At 38.0% G+C, this 19,138-nt stretch overlaps 1 long non-coding RNA gene across 3 annotated transcripts in view; it reads right to left on the bottom strand.

Moving 5' to 3' along the window:
- The window catches only part of LOC117976851 (uncharacterized), a 292,637-nt gene that overhangs the window by 66,764 nt on the left and 206,735 nt on the right, over positions 1-19,138 (bottom strand). The window contains exon 4 of one of the 3 annotated variants that reach the window (XR_008621909.1): positions 2,233-2,343. The exons of the other annotated variants lie outside the window; for them this stretch is intronic. This is a non-coding gene — a long non-coding RNA (uncharacterized LOC117976851). The remainder of the gene's footprint in view (positions 1-2,232; positions 2,344-19,138) is intronic. 3 annotated transcript variants of the gene reach the window in all.

Raw genomic sequence — 19,138 nt, 5'->3', positions numbered from 1 at the left:
CCTCTATCTTCAAAGCCAGCAACTTGATATCTTGCTGACTGTTCTTTTTCAGTCACATGTCCTCCTGCTTTTAAGGATTTCTATGATTACATTAAGCCCATCTGGATAATCAAAAATAATGTCTCCCATCTCGAAATTCTTAATGTAATCACATCTACAAAAGTTCCTTTTGCCATGTATGGTAACATATTTAGAAGTTCTGGGGATAAAAATGTGTACAACTTGTGGAGGGGAGGAAATTATTTTGTCCAGCATACCAGTGTGCATTCTAAGAAACCTTTACCTAAACCAAGTTTGCAAATATATTTTTTCTAGTAGGTGGTTTGTAGTTTTAGCTCTTATATTTCGATCTATCATGTATTTGAATTCAAATCTTGCCTGTGGTGTGAGGTAAGGGTTGATGTTTTATTTGTCCCATTATAATTAGTTGTTACACCATTGTAAAAATGACTATTTCCTATTTGAATTACCTTGGAACTTTGTCAAAAATCAACTTTGACTACATGTGTCTGGATATATTTCTGGATTTTATATTCTGTTCTATTGATTTGTATGTCTAATCTTACATTGATAATTATCTTTTGATTATTGTAGCTTTTTAGCAAATCTTGAAATCTCTGGAGCTTTCTCTGGAAGCACAGCATGAACATAATAATATTCTTTTATAATTTAAAAATGAATAACAGAATTGACCTGGTAATAATAATGAATTGCTGCTTGGCACTTTGTCTCGACAGAACTATCAATATCTATGCTGTCAAAATCTCTCCATTTTGACTAAAAGGATTTTAGTTCAACATTTCAAAAATGTACAAAAATGTGCCCACTATGGTCCTGGATGTGGTAGAGTAGAAAAATAAGGCACGTGTGCAGTGTGGTGAAAAGAGAGACACACGGGGTAGCACAGTGCGTTTGTCTTTGCAGGGTACTTAGGCACCAAGCCCAGCTCACTCACAGGAGCAGGAGTCCCTGTCCACCTGCGGAGCCAGTGGTAGCTCCACAGAGGATGAGGCCAAAAGCTGTGGGACTTTAAAGACAAGTACGACTTCCCAGCAGAGAATCATGATGAAAAGAAACATTGGAGACGTGACTTCCAGCACTTACTTTTAGGACTCAGATAAAGTTCTTCATATTCATCCTTACTAAATTTAGAATCATTTGTTTTGGATGAATCCCCAGGCTATCGAGTGTTTTTTAAAGAATTCTTGGCCGAGCGTGGTGGCTCACGCCTGTAATCCCAGCACTTCGGGAGGCCGAGGCAGGTGGATCACCTGAAGTCAGGAGTTTGAGGGCAGCCTGGCCAACAGGGTGAAAACCCATCTCTACTAAAAATACAAAAATTCACTGGGTGTGGTGGCAGGCACCTGTAATCCCAGATATTCGGGAGGCTGAGGCAGGAGAATCGCTTGAACTCGGGAGGCAGAGGTTGCAGTAAGCTGAGATCATGCCACTGCACTCCAGCCTGGGAGCCTGGGACAGGGCAAGACTCCATCTCAAAAAAAAAAAAAAAAAAAAAAAAAGAAAGAATTCTTAGTATATTACCCAAGCACATTGGTGTGAGGTCATTTGTGAAGGTGATATGCACTTGTTATATTAGATTGGACAAGCCAACTGCTATCAGGAGACCTGCCTTTGTTAAAATATGACCTCAGGAACCAAGAGGTGTTGGTTGGGTGCTGACTAGATACTGGTAACTGCTCAGGGTGTCATCGAGAAAACAAATACAAGTTTCCAGTTGCTGAGATTGCTAATTACTACCTTCTACAAATAGTTGATAGAGGGAAGAATATGGCAAATAAAATATGACTGCCACATAATAAGAGGGTGAAAGACTTTGCTATTATGACCTTGTTGCATGCTGTATTCATTTCCTAGAGCTGCCGTATCAAAATACCAAAAATTGAGCAGCTTAAATCAACATACATTTATTTTCTTATTAGTGCCGGTGGTTAGAAGTCCAAAATGAAGGTGCTGGCAGGGTCATGCTCTCTCTGACAGTTTTAGAGAAGCATCTTTCCTTGCCTCGTCTAGCTTCCAGTGTTTGCAGGCAATCCTTGACATTCCTTGGCATGTAGATGCTTCAGTGCAGTCACTTGGCTGACTTCTTCCTATACCTGTACATCGTTTCCCTTCTGTTCACGTCTGTATGTGCCCCCAATTTCCCCTTTCATAAGGACCATCAGTTATATTGGATTACGGCCCACCCTAACTACCTCCTTTTAACTTAATTACCTGTGTAAAGACTCTGTTTCCAAATAAGGTCACATTCTGAGGTACTGGAGGCTATGACATCAACAGATCTTTTCTGAGGCAGACACAATTCAGTCCATAACACATGCCTTACTAAAATATAAACAGAGACACTGTTTACAACCCTTCATTGATCTACATAATAAATAAGCTTAATTTGGAGAGACTACTATTGGGTAACTCCAACACACTTCAGAGTGGTCATATTTTTTTCAATAATTACACAGAAATCCTATGTTTAATAATCTGCTTAAGATCATATTTACAATCCTATATTTGATTATTCATATCCTATTTGCTGATGTAAAAACATCCTACAGTTTCCAAAGATAATCGAGTGCCTGTCAATTCCTCATTGCCACTTCCTGATAGCTAATAATTTTTCTAAATTATACCTTCTGTACATCACAACACCTGGTTTTACCTAGTAGTTTTAACCTTTCTCATTTCTGTTCAAATTACCATTTCTAGGTCTCTTGATAAGGATTAGGACTCTTCATTTCTAAAGCCAGTGTTTGGAATTTTCATAGTGGGGATGTTTTTAAAAATCCGTGGTAAAATAGAATAAATGATATTTTTAAACAAAGTAAAATAGGCTTATTTACTTTCAAACACTTCAGCCTCTTGTATACAAGCATATATTGAAAATCATGAAGAAAAGGATGTAATAGGCAATGCTGAACATATTTATTTGCCCATGGAATACTTTTATCATATCGCACATGAGAAACACACTTAAGAAATCACAGACCTACAATAAATAAATTATAAAATCTTATTCCTTAAAATCATCTGTGTGTTCAGGTATTCACTTTTCTTGTTGTCCTTTCTGTTTGGTTTCATGACCTTCAACCCAGAAGAAGAAATTAAAATATTTTCTTTATTTTCTGTTAATACCATCTTCTACTTAGTAAAAAAAATCACCAAAGTTTTCTGTTTCTTTCTTCCAGTTAATCAATTAAATGTTGGTATACTTAAGTAGACATGTATCTATCTACCTAAGTCACTTCCTTTGGGAAACTATCCTTTCTCTCACTCTTCAAAAATACTGCTCGGCCGATTAGGTTTGGTCAGGGCTAACCCTACACAAGAGAGAGCAAAATAAAAGTACTCCACCTCCTTAAGTCAGAATTTCACACATGAAAGTGTGAAAGGAAAGAAGAAAGAAGAAAGGAAAGGAAAGGAAAGGGGATAGGAAAGGAAAGAGGAAAAGAAAGAGGAAAGGAAAGGAGAAAGGGAAGGAAAGGAAAAAGGGGAGGGGAGGGCAAGGAGAGGGGAGGGGAGGGGAGGCAAAGGGGAAAGAGAAGAGGAAGGGGAAGGGACTCTTGGTTTGCCTGAAACTTCAAACAGTAAAAATCACATCAGTGTTTCATTTCCAGAACCATTATGCTCATATCCCTTTTGCTTAGGGAAGTTTGAATTAACTTTCTGTCTCAGACCACTGAGAAAGTAATAATAAATGCTTTTTCGTTGTTAACAAGTCATCAATGACTCTTATAGTTCACACTTAGGCAAATGATACCCAATATAATTGAATGTTTCTCCATGTAGAAGCAACCCCAATTTCGCACAGAAATGAATGATAATTAACTGTCTTCTCTAGTCCCATTTGTTTCCTTTAGGAGCAGTACTTGCCATTCCAGCAAGTCTCTTTCTTCAGAAAGTGGGTTGCCTAAGAGAAGAGAAGATGTATTGTCTTTTTTGCATTTTTCACAAATCTCAGCCAAGTGTTCAATAAATTTTTTAATTAAATTACTTCTTTGATATCTTAGATAATGTATCATAGAGTTTATTGATTATAATTAATTGCTCCATCTCCAATTAAAATTTGTTCACTGTAACTCAAATAGCATACCCATCTTATGATGTTTTATATAAATTGTATTCCAAAGTGAATATCATGTTAAAGGATTTCCTCTGCCCTTGCTTCTAGCAGCCTGCTTTCCCTTAATGTGAAATATTAGCCTCTGAAGACTACTTTCCTTTGAGCAGATTATCAAGATTAACAATCATTCTGCACTTTGTATTCTACAAGGAAGGCTTTTTGCTCAATTTCTTCAAGAAAACATATGCACTCACTACTCTTTCTGATTTGTGGGGTTAGCTTATGTTATTTTGTTATTGGTGTTGCTGTTGTTGTTTTTGTTATTACATTGTTCAATTTTTGGAGTTAAGCTTTCTGGATAACATTGAGAACATCCCCATAAAGCTTTGATTTTTTTTCTTGAAATACTAGTGAACAGTATTCCTACAGAAACTATAGGATTGATCAATGGTGAAAATTTTTTTAAAAAAGAAACTCTAGGACCAAGATGACCCTTTGGTGCCTATATATTTCCACTGTATTGTAATATAAAGATCTTATTTCACCCTAAGATTCAATTAACATAAGCTTTAACAAACATTATTATTTAATGTTAAGCTATTAACATTACCATTATTTGATGTTCTATTATATTTAACATTATTTAATGTTCTATTATTCAACATTAAACTTAATAACAGAAACAGATGTTGTATTATTACAGGAAAAATGAGAAAATTATTGACGATAAATATTGGTCTCAACAATCAATAGAATTTATATACCCTCTTTTTTCTTTGCATTCTGACACAATCCACTGGGTACATGGTTATTAATGAGTTCCTTTTGAAATTATAAGATATTCTACCTATAACAGTAGTTTATCCTTGGTTACAGAGTAGGTCATTAGTTGTTAAGAACCATAACTTCAGATAAGGTTTTACAGTTAAATTTCCTTTAATCACTAACAAATAGCTTCTATTAAAGCCAAACTCTCTACTGAAATTATCTTACCCAACTGCTCAGGGATTCCCAGGAGCTATGAATTTAGGTCTTTTTCTCATTTATTGAGCAGATCATCATATGGTAAGTAATCCTCAGCTTTGGAATCTAGAGGTTATAACAGACACCTATAAATTCTATGTAAAGTGTTATCTCTTTTTTTTTCTTCCAGAAATACTTACTGTGCCTCAATGGGAAAATAGAAGAAACACAGTTGTGTGGTAACAATATAATTGTAGCCCAATTCGTTCTGCTCATTTCAATATTGCCTTTATTATTAATGCCCTCTCATTACTTTTCACTTAACAAATGATAAGACTAAAGAAAAGAAATTACTATAGGATATGATCGGGATTTTTTTCATGTACTCATACAAAGGTGATATCAAAAAGGGAGCACTTGTTCAAAAGATGTTAGGGTAGACTTTAGGGAGAGAAAGTGAAATAATTATCAGCAGCTGAGAAAAAGAAAGATAAGAATTGTTTAATGTTCATAGGATATCCCAAATAGCAATGAAAAATCAGGATGTAAAAACTGGTTTTGCATAGTAAATGTGTTTTATGAAACAGAAGTATTGCTTTGAAATGAAGGTGCAAGGTACATCAGTTCTAAGTGCCTTATCCATCACATACAAAGCTTCCACAGTCAGGCAGCATTAATTCTATGGTTTTGTATTGCAAGTCAGGCCACAGGATACATATTATTTTAAAAGGAAATATTGGAAATGGTTGGAGGTGCTTGTAAACATATACTAGAGATGGAATAATGATGCATAGCACATTTACTGTACACACAGAATTTAGATAAGTGGAAGGAGAAGTCTTGTTCATCTTAAAGGCTCAGCTCACCATTCCTTAGGTAAGGTTTATGCCCTGGTTCAACACATTTACATTATGTAGGAGGAGAGGAAGGTACACCAAACAATTAATATAAAACCTTGAAGAACATGAGCATCCTGTTAATGGCCTATGAACAAGAAAGCCTTCTCTCACCATGGTAACCAGGAAGAGCTGTCAGAGTTTTCACAGTTGAGGCTTCCATTGTTGCTCAAGGGAATCCTGTGGATGCCTTAATTTCCTCTGCTTCTAGACATGTTTTCTAAAGGTTAAGACACTTTTTTGAGGGTCATGTTTAAGGTTCTTTTTCAGAATTAAAAATAAAATCAAATAAAGTGGGCCTAATTGAACACTCTGTGCAATGTATTAGAACTTGCTAAACAAGGTGACTTCTGCATTCTAAAGCTCTGGTGCAAGGTATGAAAAACCGGCATGGTGCCCTAGAAGGCAAGAACAGGTATGAATATGTGAGTGCACAGGGACTCCAGGAAGCCCATAGTTGAATTTGTTATACACGTGTCATTTTCATTTTCTGGGAGAAAAGATGGCTAAGAATTGAAAGTGCTATATGATTCTAATGGAGGGGCCGTCTCAAAAAAGAATGTGCAAATGTTCAATTTCAGTCCAAATGGACAATGGAGAATCATGGACTGTCCATTAAAGAAAGGTTGGGTCATGGATATGCATGGCATATATATGGTCAGGAGATGACAATGATCACTTCTCACATGATCCACTTATGAAGAAACTTTCTCAGAACGAGCTGCTCTTGTTTACACCTGCTGGACTTGCTGTCTACGCTCAATCTCAACTCACCAACTCCTTGCATTTATCTTCTCGGTATTAACCCTTAAGTCTTATATGTGATATCCATGTTCTCTGCTTGGGCAATTAATATTTTCAAGTATCTATCATGATGACAACTGGGGCCAGTGGTCTTATATCTAAAGGGTCTGTTATTTTATGGTCAATGTTATATGTTAATCGGACTGGGCTAAGGAATGCCCTGAGAGCTGGTAAAACATGAATTCTGGGTGTGTCCATGAAGGTGTTTCTGGGAGAGATTAGCATTTGAATCAGTAGACTAGTAAAGGACTGAATGACACCTACCTACTGGGTACCAAGATGGTGGGCAGCATTCGATCCATTGAAGGCCAGCATAGAAAAATAAGGCAGAAGAAGTGTGAATTCACTCTCTCCTTATGCTGGAACATCTATCCTCCTGCCCTTGAACCTCCAAGCTCTTGGTTTCAGGCCTTCAGACTTCAGGCCTTGAAATTACACCAACAACCTCACACCCTTCCCCCATCCCTTTACACACCAACCTCCCTCCCACCCCCATTCTCAGGTTTTGGTCTCTGTCTGGGAGTGACACCATCAGCTCCCTTCCTTCTCAGCTCTTGGGACTCGGACTGAATTACGCCACAGAATTCCTAGTTCTCATGCAGATGTCATGTTGTGGGAATTCTTGGCATCCATAATTCCATGAGCCAAGTCCCATAATTAATTTCCTCTTATAGATCTGTATATCCTATTGGTTCTGTTTCTTTGCAGAACCGTAATGCAAAGCCCCAGGAAATATGCTCCAGAATCAAACAATGACAGATGGTTGCAGAGCCTCAAGGAAGAAGACATGCCAGCCATGCCCAGTTATCTCAGACTCCTCTCTTCAATAATCTTATAATAACTATATTTATAAGCTCAAGATTTGAACATATAGACATACTGTGTCTCAATTCCCATAGGACAGGTGAAAAAGATTTTTTGTAATATACTGATTGAGCATCCCTAATCTGAAAATCTGAAATCCAAAATGCTTCAAACTTCAAAGCCTTAGAAATCTGACATGATACCACAAGCAGAAAATTCCACATGTAAGTACTTAACACAATTTTTTATGCACAAAATTAATAAAACTATTGTATAAAATTACCTTTAGACTATGTTTATAAGGTATATATGAAACATAAATGAGTTTTATGCTTAGCCATGGGTACCATCCCTAAGATACCTCATTATATATATGCAAATATTCCAGAATCTGAAATCCAAAACACTTCTGGTCCCAAGCATTTCACATAAGGGATACTCAACCTGTATTGATAAATATATACTAGAGTCAATAGAGTTACATATACACATAGCAGGGTGTACAGCCTGCCATAAAAATCTTAATCAGTGGGTTGATATAGAAATGTTTTAAAAGAGAAAGAAAAAAATGTTTTAGAAATATTTCAGAGTTTCACTCTTGGCTTATTCCATTTAACACAGAGATATAAAAGATTTTTATCTAGAATTTGGATGTCAGATTTCAGAATAATAGGAAATTGATCAGATGTTGTAATTATCATTCAATATTATCCTTTTAAGGAGGAATAACAGCTTGAAATATGGAATATTAAGCTACCAAAATAGACATTTGACATTAGTCCATATGGAAAAGGGTCAATATAAATCAACATAGGAATACAATATATAAGCAGTAAATGTGAAATAAGGCTCGAATGATGGAAACAAAGCCATAGAATCAAGAAATATTATTCACTCACTAGAATTCAAACGGCCGTTTAAGTACCTATGCACTGGGAACATGATCAAGATTTAACATGTGAATGAGGCCTAGACATCAGGAAACTTTCAGCATGACAAGTCTGGCGGGAGAGACAGACTTGTAAACACAAATGTCAAGAAGTGTGATACGCAGAGCTGACATTCAACAGTGCTGCCCAGCAACATACAGGCTTGCATTAGCTCAGACTAGCAATAGACACCATGTAACGCTGATTAAAACATTATTTTTAATATCAGCTGAACTGGGTGATACAGGTTCCATAACACTGTTGTGCTTAAAGATAGGCAGAATTTCTAACAAGAAAGGAACCAGGAAATGACGCTGAAGACTGAAGGAGCATCATGGAGCCTAGAAACATAAAACTTTTGGTAGTTTTCACCAGTCAAGGTCGGTGAAAGAGCTTTGGTGGGAGACAGGCCTGGAAGAGTAGAAAGTGAGCCCAGGGATGGATTTGGGAGCCACTCATGTGGATGTGATAGTTACAGTAACAAAAATGAATACAATCTTCAAGGAAGAGAATGCAAATGAAAAAACAGTAGAAGACCCTATTAAGTGAAAATTGGATTTATATTTCGAGAGAAGTTAAAAAAAAAATCATGAAGCTTGGTAATGTAGAAAAGCTAGGCTTTCATAGAAAACTGAGGGTAAAAAGCTCAGAGAGTACAGTTCTGCCCTGTCCTCTACATCTGGGTCCTGGAACACAACCATGTACAGAGGACATCATTGGATCAAGTAGAACAGAGCATAAGTAATCAGAGGATTTTCTTTGTCCTGTTAAAATCTCCAATGCTGTTCACGGTAGAATATATGACCCCATATATTCCACTGAGAAACTTCAAGATTCAGTTTGCTGTCAATGTGTCTCCAGCTAAATTAGGCTAATAAGTTAGCCTAATTTATTCTTTCTGAGGGCTTTTGTGCTTAGTAAAGACAACCTGAAAGCATAGATTTTCACTCTTTGGTGTCAGCAATCTTCTTATCCCAACATCATCCTTGGTAATCTTGATAATGTTGGAGGAGAAAGAAAATGAAGAAAAATCTGTGATAAGATTTATCTCAGAAGCACCCTAAATGATAAATTATGATTTTCATGGGCATTCACAACAGTCGTCTGATAGGAGCTTCATGCTTGGAAAATGAAAAGGTTTGTTTCTGATACATCTCCCTGGGCCGTCTTGCAGCATTCCTTGATCTTCCCTTCAATATGTTACCAGTCACGCAGTAGCACTCTGTCACCTAATTTAATGGTGCACCTGAGAGAAACTGCGTCTGCCTTCCACAGACAGAACATTAGCAATAACAGGAAACCACAAGTCTGTTAGGAGGTCAGTCAGGCAATTTTATTGTTATTATTGAGGATGGTGATCAGAGGCTCGGGAGTGAACATCACCCTTGACAGAGATTGTTCTGGAACAACCACAATTTCATTTTATGGCTCCTTTTTCAAAAGTGCATATATTTATGAAATCGCTCTTATGAAGTTCAGCACAATCTTGATGGAACACCTCTGCATTGTTGTGTGATACGGTACAGTGGCAGAGGCTGAAAATATCTTTAAATCAAAAATAGTGATACCAGTTGCAATTTTTTAGTTAAAAAAGGAAGAAATGCTTCCCAACAATAATCCCTTATGCCAAACCAACTGTTAGAGCAGAGATTACTATCCTTACCACAGTTACCATATGCTTAGAGAATCTGCTCCAAGCACAAGTAACAGCTGTCACTCCCATATGCGGGGTTAGTGAGAGCCCAGCGGTGCTGTGCTGCTATTTCCATTGCACGTCTGGGTGTGCATGCTCATGCCTGATTCAGGTTCACATAAACTGAAGGTGTGTGCCTCACAGGTGCTGCACTTTGCTGGTGGCGTATACTACGAGGCCCAGTCATGTCTGTGTGACAGCCCACAGGTTGAAAATGCGGCCGTGGCATTTGCAGAGAGCTTATTTTAAATGGATTTGTCCTCCTCTAAAGATATTGCTCCAGCATTACGTAAAGTAAAAAAGTCCTTCAATTCATGGGCTCAGAACCCTGGGGCTACAGAGACTCATGAAACTTTCATCAAAAACAATTCTCAGTTCTCAATTTATTAAAGAGATCACCTGTGTATAGGTATTGACAGTTATTTATGGAATTCATGGTGGTTAAGTCTAAAGTTCTATATCTCGTTTCCAGTGGTTCTTTAAGATACCTCTCGACTAGACATTTTTATGGCATATATTGTTGGTAGTGAACAAAGAAGTGTAAAATTATATTACATTAGAGGTATAATCTGACCCAACATCCAACTTGGTTACTTCAAAGATGAAGAAACCAAGTTAATATTTTATTATTTTTGTTTATATCTTTATTAGGCCATTAGATTTTTGTTCTTTAAAACCTCACTGCCTTTTTGTGACTCCCTGTTTCCCTGGAAAATTCAAGGTTTATGTAAGGTTTGTAAAAATAAGTCAGCTTCATTCTCGTGGATGTTCTTATTATGATGATCTTTTTGTATCTATTCTATCATCTGAGAAAAGGCACAAATGAAATGTTAGCTCTCCTTTCTCTCATGCATCAAGTCATTTTAAATTGGAGAAGCTGTGCAACAGGGAGTATCACAGTATAAAATTTACATACATGTTTTTCCACTTTATATTACCTGCTACGAGGACCTATAAAAGAGGAGGATTCATGGACAAATTTTAGAAGCATAGAGTCTTCCAGATCACTATTTTAAATTAAGGATTTTTTTAATCTCCAATTTACATACAAGTTTAGAGCTAAGCAATGAATACTAAAGGCATTGACCTCACTGGAAATGGACTTCTTAGATGGAAATGTTATAAAATACTCTAGGAATTGCACTATCAGCTTAGTACAAGGTCTGCATTAAAAACCTAAGTAGTTAGAAGCCAGGGGCCATGACCAGAATCTAATCCCAGAACAGTCAAATGAATAGAGTTGGGTCATTTAACTTTGAGAACTATGCTGTCCACTTTAAAACAAATAGAATGATACCAGGTGACTGAAAAGGGTATCTGGGGGGTGCACAATCATCGATGTAGCTGAAGCCTCAGCAGGGACAGAGAGACCACATGACTAAGCTGAGTTCAAAGATGGATTCTAAACACTCTTCCTGATTCAGCTGAACAGCCCTGGGTGTGGGCATTGTTTAACTGGAAATTGAGTTGAAAGCACATACGACCTTAAATTCATGGTGCCCTTTAAGGATTCTCCTGTAATCCAAATTCTGTGATTCTAGAATACTCATTGAGAAAGATGATGTTCACCTACTGCAAGGAGTAGAGATCGCACTCCAAGGCTATGCTGAAGGTGCTTTTCCATTACATAAAAGTTCCCTCAATAGAATGAGCTCTTAGTGTGATAGCTGAATTTAGTGGTAGCCTTGATCTTATTTGTTTTTTATTTTTATGAACAACGCTGTGAACTCCACAATGCAAGTTGTGTAGAGATGGGCCAAACTGTCCTTAGCTCTGGTTCCAATGAAGTTTATTATTTTCATACTATTTCTTTTCAGAGCAATTAAGAGAGCAAAAAAATACAGACAACAAAGCCCCCACATCTTGGCATTTTTAAAGAATAGTTAACAGAGACAAAGATGGAGAAATAGGAGGTCCCCAGCCATCATCCCCCTACAGAAGCAACAATTTTCCAGCCACCCATGGACAAAAGTGCCTTTGTGGGAGCCTTGGGATCCAGGTAGGAGGTTGTGAAACCCTGATGGAGCCCAAGAATAAGAAAGCCCACTTTGAAAGGGCAGGCCCATGCCCTGGTGATAGGCCTGCTGACAATAGTCCTGGCTATAGATTCAAAAGCAGCCCATGCCCCTGGGGACTTGGCTTCAGCCCCATTTGGGGTTCAGCCACTACACAAAACCAGGCATGCTGACTGTGGCAGGGTAGGCAACTCCAGGTGCCAGCATGGGTGCTGGATCCCTACAAGGCTGCAGCTGGTCCAGGTGTACCACAAGCAGCTTCCACAGGTGGCACTGGGGAACTGAGTGGCACATGGAAGCTTGGAGATGCCAGGAATGCAGGCTCTGAGAGTTCCCAGGTCTGGGCTCCCCAGAGGGCCACAGCTCTTCTCTCTTCTCTCCTTCTTGTCATCCACAACATGATGAGCAAGGGGCATGTTTCAGTTTGTGTTACAACTCTTTTAGACCTGCCATGTGGTGGCTCCCAAGTTCTTGTCCTGTGTCCAGGAAGAATTAGGTGTGCAGACAAGTGGAGGGTGAGCATGGTGAAGAGGAGCTTTATTGAGTGACAGAACAACTCAAAGGAGAACTTGATTTGGGTAGCTCCTCTCTGCAGGCAGGGTGTCTCGATAAGTGTTCAGCTGTCAGCACAAAGGAGACCATGGAGTGGGTAGCTCCTCTCCACATCCGGTCATCCAATAATCTCCACAAGTCTGGCTGAGTCCAGGGTGTTTATGGGCCTCAGAGCAGGGAAGTGCACACCGATTGGTCCATGGGTTGCCATGGATGGGCCTAGAAAAAGCACCACAAGTTCCCACTCTGGTCTGTGGGACTGGCAGCCCGGGCCCCAGGCTTTAGGCCCTATCCAGCTTGAAGGTGAGGCTTCACTAAGGACTTGCCCTTTCTACTCAGGCACCTGTCTGCCTCCTGCCCCCATTCATGGAGATCAGGCTGTTCATGAAAAGGGGTCCCTGCAGGCCAGCACTGAACTGCCCTCAGTCCCTGCTTAGCCTTCCTCCTGTGCTCCTTGGTGCCCAAAGTCTGGAGGGGGCTGAGACAGCAGGGGGTTGGTGTATCAGCACTGCCCTGAGTGTGTGCACACCCAGCTAAGTTGCAACAGCACCTGGGCTCAGCCCCAACCTTGCTCTGAGATTGGAGAAGGAGTCAGGAGCCAAGAGAGGCCAAGCAGCAGGAGCAGACACCTCTGAGCCTGCAGGGGCAGCGAGGGCCTTTCCAGGACCCTGAGAGTGCAAAGATGCCTGGGTCCACAGCTGAGGCTGCACCTGGGAGGGCGGGACTCCTGCCTGCTTCCAGCCCCCAAGTACACAGAGAGGTCCAAGCCACAGCTGCAACTTGGGCAGCTGCAGATGCACCCAGGAGAGTGGGGCTCCTGCCTGCTCCATGGAGCACACAGCCCCACCATACCTCCCCTACTGCAGTTGGTGTCATGGCAGCAGCTGCTCCCAATGGGCCACCACTGCCACTAACAATGCAACCAAAGGAAACTGGTAAAGCTCCAGTAACTAACCCTAAGAAAATGAAGACCTACAAACTGAGACAAATCAAAATAACCAGCTTAAAAAAGCTCAATGAACTACAAGATCACAACTAAATAAAGTAAGCAAAGCAATACAAGAACAAAATGTTAACAAATATTATAGCAGCATGATTTCTAGTCCTTTGGGTATACACCCAGTAATGGGATGGCTGGGTCAAATGGTATTTCTAGTTCTAGATCCCTGAGGAATCGCCACACTGTCTTCCACAATGGTTGAACTAGTTTACAGTCCCACCAACAGTGTAAAAGTGTTCCTATTTCTCCACATCCTCTCCAGCACCTGTTGTTTCCTGACTTTTTAATGATTGCCATTCTAACTGGTGTGAGATGGTATCTCATTGTGGTTTTGATTTGCATTTCTCTGATGGCCAGTGATGGTGAGCACTTTTTCATGTGTTTTTTGGCTGCATAAATGTCTTCTTTTGAGATGTGTCTGTTCATGTCCTTTGCCCACTTTTTGATGGGGTTGTTTGTTTTTTTCTTGTAAATTTTTTTGAGTTCATTGTAGATTCTGGATATTAGCCCTTCATCAGATGAGTAGGTTGTGAAAATTTTCTCCCATTTTGTAGGTTGCCTGTTCACTCTGATGGTAGTTTCTTTATTGCAGCACTGTTCACAATAGCAAAGACTTGGAACCAACCCAAATGTCCAACAATGATAGACTGGATTAAGAAAATTGGCACATATACACCATGGAATACTATGCAGCCATAAAAAAGGATGAGTTCATGTCCTTTGTAGGGACATGGATGAAATTGGAAATCATCATTCTCAGTAAACTACCGCAAGGACAAAAAACCAAACACCGCATGTTCTCACTCATAGGTGGGAATTGAACAATGAGAACACATGGACACAGGAAGGGGAACATCACACTGTGGGGACTGTTGTGGGGTGGGGGGAGGGGGGAGGGATAGCATTAGGAGCTATACCTAATGCTAAATGGCGAGTTAATGGGTGCAGCACACCAGCATGGAACATGTATACATATGTAACTAACCTGCACATTGTGCACATGTACCCTAAAACTTAAAGTATAATAATAATAAAATAAAAAAAAATTAACAAAATATTTCTTAATAAAGAAATAGAAACCACAAACTAAAACTGAGCAGATATCCTGGAACTGAAAAAATCAATGGAAAAATACTGAAAGCTTCTCCTCTAAGATTTGGTGTGAAACAAGGATGTCCCCTTTTGCCACTTCTATTAACGAGAGCAAATAAACAAGAAAATAATTTAAAAGTATTTAGTATTAGTAATTTAAAGTTATTTACTATTATTAGTAGTCCCAGCTACTTAGGAGGCTGAGGTGAAAGGATCACTTGAGCCCAGGAGTTTGAGTCTGAAATGAGCTATAATTGTGCCACTGCATTTCAGCCTGGGCAACAGAGCAAGACCTCGTCTTTTAACAATAAGGAGGAAGGGAAGGGAAGGGGAGGGAAGGGGAGGGGAGGAGAGGGGAGGGGAGGGGAGGAGAGGGGAGGGGAGGGGAGGGGGAGGAGAGGGGGAAGGGAGGGGAGGGGAAGGGGAAGGGAGGGGAAAGGGAAGGGAGGGGAGGGAAGGGGAGGGGAATGAAGGGGAGGGGAAAGGGAAAGGAGGGGAGGGAAGGGGAGGGGAAGGAAGGGGAGGGGAAGGGAGGGGAGGGAAGGAGGGAGGGAGATTTTAACAGGCAACTAATTGGAAAGAAAAAGTAAAATTATCTCTACAGATGAGATGATATGATCATGTATAGAGAAAATTCTGAAGTCTGTAAAGACAACAAAAAATTATTGTCTTAATAAATTCAGTAAAGTTGCAGAATATAAAATCAACATACAAAAAATCAGTGGAACCTTTATGAACAGATAAAAAATTATCTCATGAGAAAAATTTTAAAATAACTCCATCTACAATAGCAATAAAATACTTAGGAATAAATTTAACCATGCAGTTAAAAGACTTGTACACTGGAAAACAGAAAATATTGATGAAGAAAATTACAGAAGAGACAATGAAATGGAAAAGTATCCCATGTTCGTGGACTGAAAGAATTAATATTATTAAAATTAATATTATTAATATTATTAAAAAGTCCATACTAACCAAAGAACTCTACAGATTTAATGAAATCCCTAGCAAAATTCCAACTGAATTTTCCTCAGAAATAAAAAAATCTATTCAAAGGTGTATGTAGAACCACAAAAGACACCCGAATAGTCGAAGAAATCCTGATAAAGAAGGACAAGGCTGAAGACATCATACTACCTTACTTCAAAATATATTACGAAGCTATAATAATCAAGACAGTATGGTATTGGCATAAAAGCAGACACATAAACAAATGGAACATAATAGAGAGCCCATAAATAAATCCATGCATTTACAACTAACTGATTTTTCAACAGGGTGCCAAGAACACACAACGGGGAAGAACAGTCTTTTCAATAAATGGTTCCAGGAAAACTGAATATTCACACACGGAACAATGAAATTGGACCCTTTTCTCATACCATATACAAAATTGTACTGAAAATGAACTAAAGACTTAAACACAAGACCTAAAACTGTAAAACTACTAGAAGAAAACAAAGGGAAAAATCTCGATGACCATATTTTTTAAGATATGATTAAAAGCACAGGCCACAAAAGCAAAAATAAACAAGAGTGATTGCATCAAACTAAAATTCTTCTGCAAAGCAAATGAAAAGTCAATGGAGTAAAAAGGCAACCTACAGAATAAGAATATTTCCTAATTATTGTGTGTCTATGTATATAATGTGTATATAATAATGTATATATGTATATACACATACACATATGTATATACACATACATATACATATGTATTATATATCTGTATATCTGATAAGAGGCAAATATCCAAAATATATAAGAAACTTAAACAACTCTATAGCAAAAAAATAACCTGACTTAAAAATGGGCAAAAGGCCTGAATGCATATTTCTCAAAAGAAGACATAAAACAAACTAACATATGTATGAAAAGGTGCTGAACATCACTAAATGTCAGAAAAATACAAATCAAAACCACAATAAGATATTACCTCACACTATTAGAATGGCTATTATCAAAAACAAGACGTACCAAGTGTTGTGAAGATGTGGAGAAATGGGGAACCCTTACATACTACTGGTGGGGATGTAAATTGACACAGCCATTAATGAAAAAAAATAGTAATTCTTCAAAAAATAAAAAAGTAGAACTGCCATTTGACCCATCAATTCCACTTCTGAGTATATATCGAAAGGAAATAAAATCAGTTTATTGGAGAAACAGCTGCACTTTCATGTTCTTTGAAGCATTATTTACAATAGCCAAGATACAGAACCAACCTGTTTTCATCAAAGATGAATGGATAAAGATAATGTGGGAGATATATATGTTTATAAAATAAGATGATATTATTCAGCCTTTATAAAAAGAAATTCCTGCCATTTGCAACAACATGGATGAACCTGGAGAACATTATGCTAAGTGAAGTAAGCCAGACATAGAAAGACAAATAATACACGACCTCACTTATATCTGGACTCTAACATAGTCAAACTCAAACGGAGAGTAAAATGGTGGTTGTCAGAGTTGGGGAAGGAGGAGTAGGGGAAAATGGGGAGATGTTGGTCTAAAGGTATAAAATTTCAGCTATTCAAGATAACTAAGCTCTGAGATCTAATGGACAACATGGTGAACGTAGTTAATGCTACTGTATTGTACACTTGAAATTTGATAAGAGGGTAAATCTCAGGTGTTCTCACCACAAAAAGCAGGTAGCTATGTGAGGCGATAGATATATTAATTAGCTTGACTGTGGTAATCATTTCAAAATGAAGATGTATATTAAAACATAAAATTGTATACCTTAAATATGTACAATTTGTGTCAGTTATATCTCAATAGAGCTACAAATAGTAGTTAATAGAACAGTGATGCTTGACTGCATTCCAACTTGGAGGTAAAAAGCTTAGTATGTGTCAAAATTCTGTCAATGAATTTATTCACTGTCTCAGATCTGTAGTAGATGGGTAACTGCAGAACTGAAGAAGTGCAAATGAATGCCAGGCCCTATGCCAAGTATTTTATCAACATGATTTTACTTAACTCTTAAAACACATCTTTAAGCAAAGCTGTAAAAGAGCAACAATTTTTTCCCGTCACAAACTTGGTAAAAGACAGCATTTAAAATTCTAACTCACATTTGTCTCACTTAAAACTCTATCTTCTGAATATACCACTATTTTGAAATATATATTCTTAAATATTATAAAACATCGAAATATAGAGAGGTGACAAATTTAGATATCTGCTCACTATACTGTGACCACTCAACTCCATTAAGAAGGGAAGATCACACAAATCTGTCATCTGTACCGAAAAGGATGAAAATCTTCCTTTGTTAAACTGGAAGTGTTGGTACTTTGGCTACAATTAAATCCACAGAACCACCCTGTTCAAATAGCAGTCAACTCTTCTATGAGTTGTCAAATATTCCCATGCATCAAGTAAGGCCCATTCTTCACATTAAACAAAATGCTGAACTAAGTAGATTAGCAGGAGTTTCATTGTTTTCACTTATTCTTTATTCATTTTGTCTCATTACATGTGAAAAAATTCTCTGCTGCAGTTTAGAAAAAAACTTTTGAAGTCAAATAACACACTATCTCAAGTGAGCCAAGAAGGTTAATGATCTATACTTTCAAAGCACTAGCTCGGTTAAAGTTTAAAATAATCCTTTGAAGACAGCAGAACTAGTTATCATTTTACCATTTTGCAGATGAGGAAACTGAGGCCTAAAAATTTTAGTTGCTCGCCCAAAGCCAGAAGGCGAGTGAGTGTAGCCAATGTTGCTTTGAGGGAGGAGAACGTCCCCTTGCTTTGACAATCTGTGAGTCAGGATCAGTTTGACTCTGCTATAATTAAAATCAGTCCAGTGAAAATGTGTGTTAGATGGGTTAATAGTGATAATTATTTAATATATCACACTGATAGCTAGTCAATTCCCTAAACATTAGTTGGTGTATTGTCAGGTGCTATATGCTAACTTTCATCTTACCATTTAAAAAAATTCTAAAAACACCTAACAGATTCATCAAGAAACCAAATATAGATGGTTTCAGTGTAACTACTCTCAGTTGATTCTTAAGTTTTAAAACAATTGTAGATAGAGGTAAATTTGGGGTTAAACAATAAACTCTGCTGCTCAGATTTCATTAATTTGGTGTATTTTTCTTTCAAGATTAAATTTAACTCATATGGCTAATTATCAAAAAAGAATAATAAAATAAAGTATATTTCTTTATAAGTATAGGTTATTGCAAGTCTCATTTGGCTATAAAAATTACTATTTGCCAAAAATTAAGCTTGTAACTGCTCTCAGTTAATTCTTAATTTCTTCTATCCAAGAAGAAAATTGAAATGATTGAAT

The sequence above is a fragment of the Pan paniscus genome, chromosome 17 (assembly GCF_029289425.2).
Source record: "Pan paniscus chromosome 17, NHGRI_mPanPan1-v2.0_pri, whole genome shotgun sequence".
Taxonomy (NCBI): Eukaryota; Metazoa; Chordata; class Mammalia; order Primates; family Hominidae; genus Pan; species Pan paniscus.
This window is presented reverse-complemented; position numbering and strand designations above follow the sequence as displayed.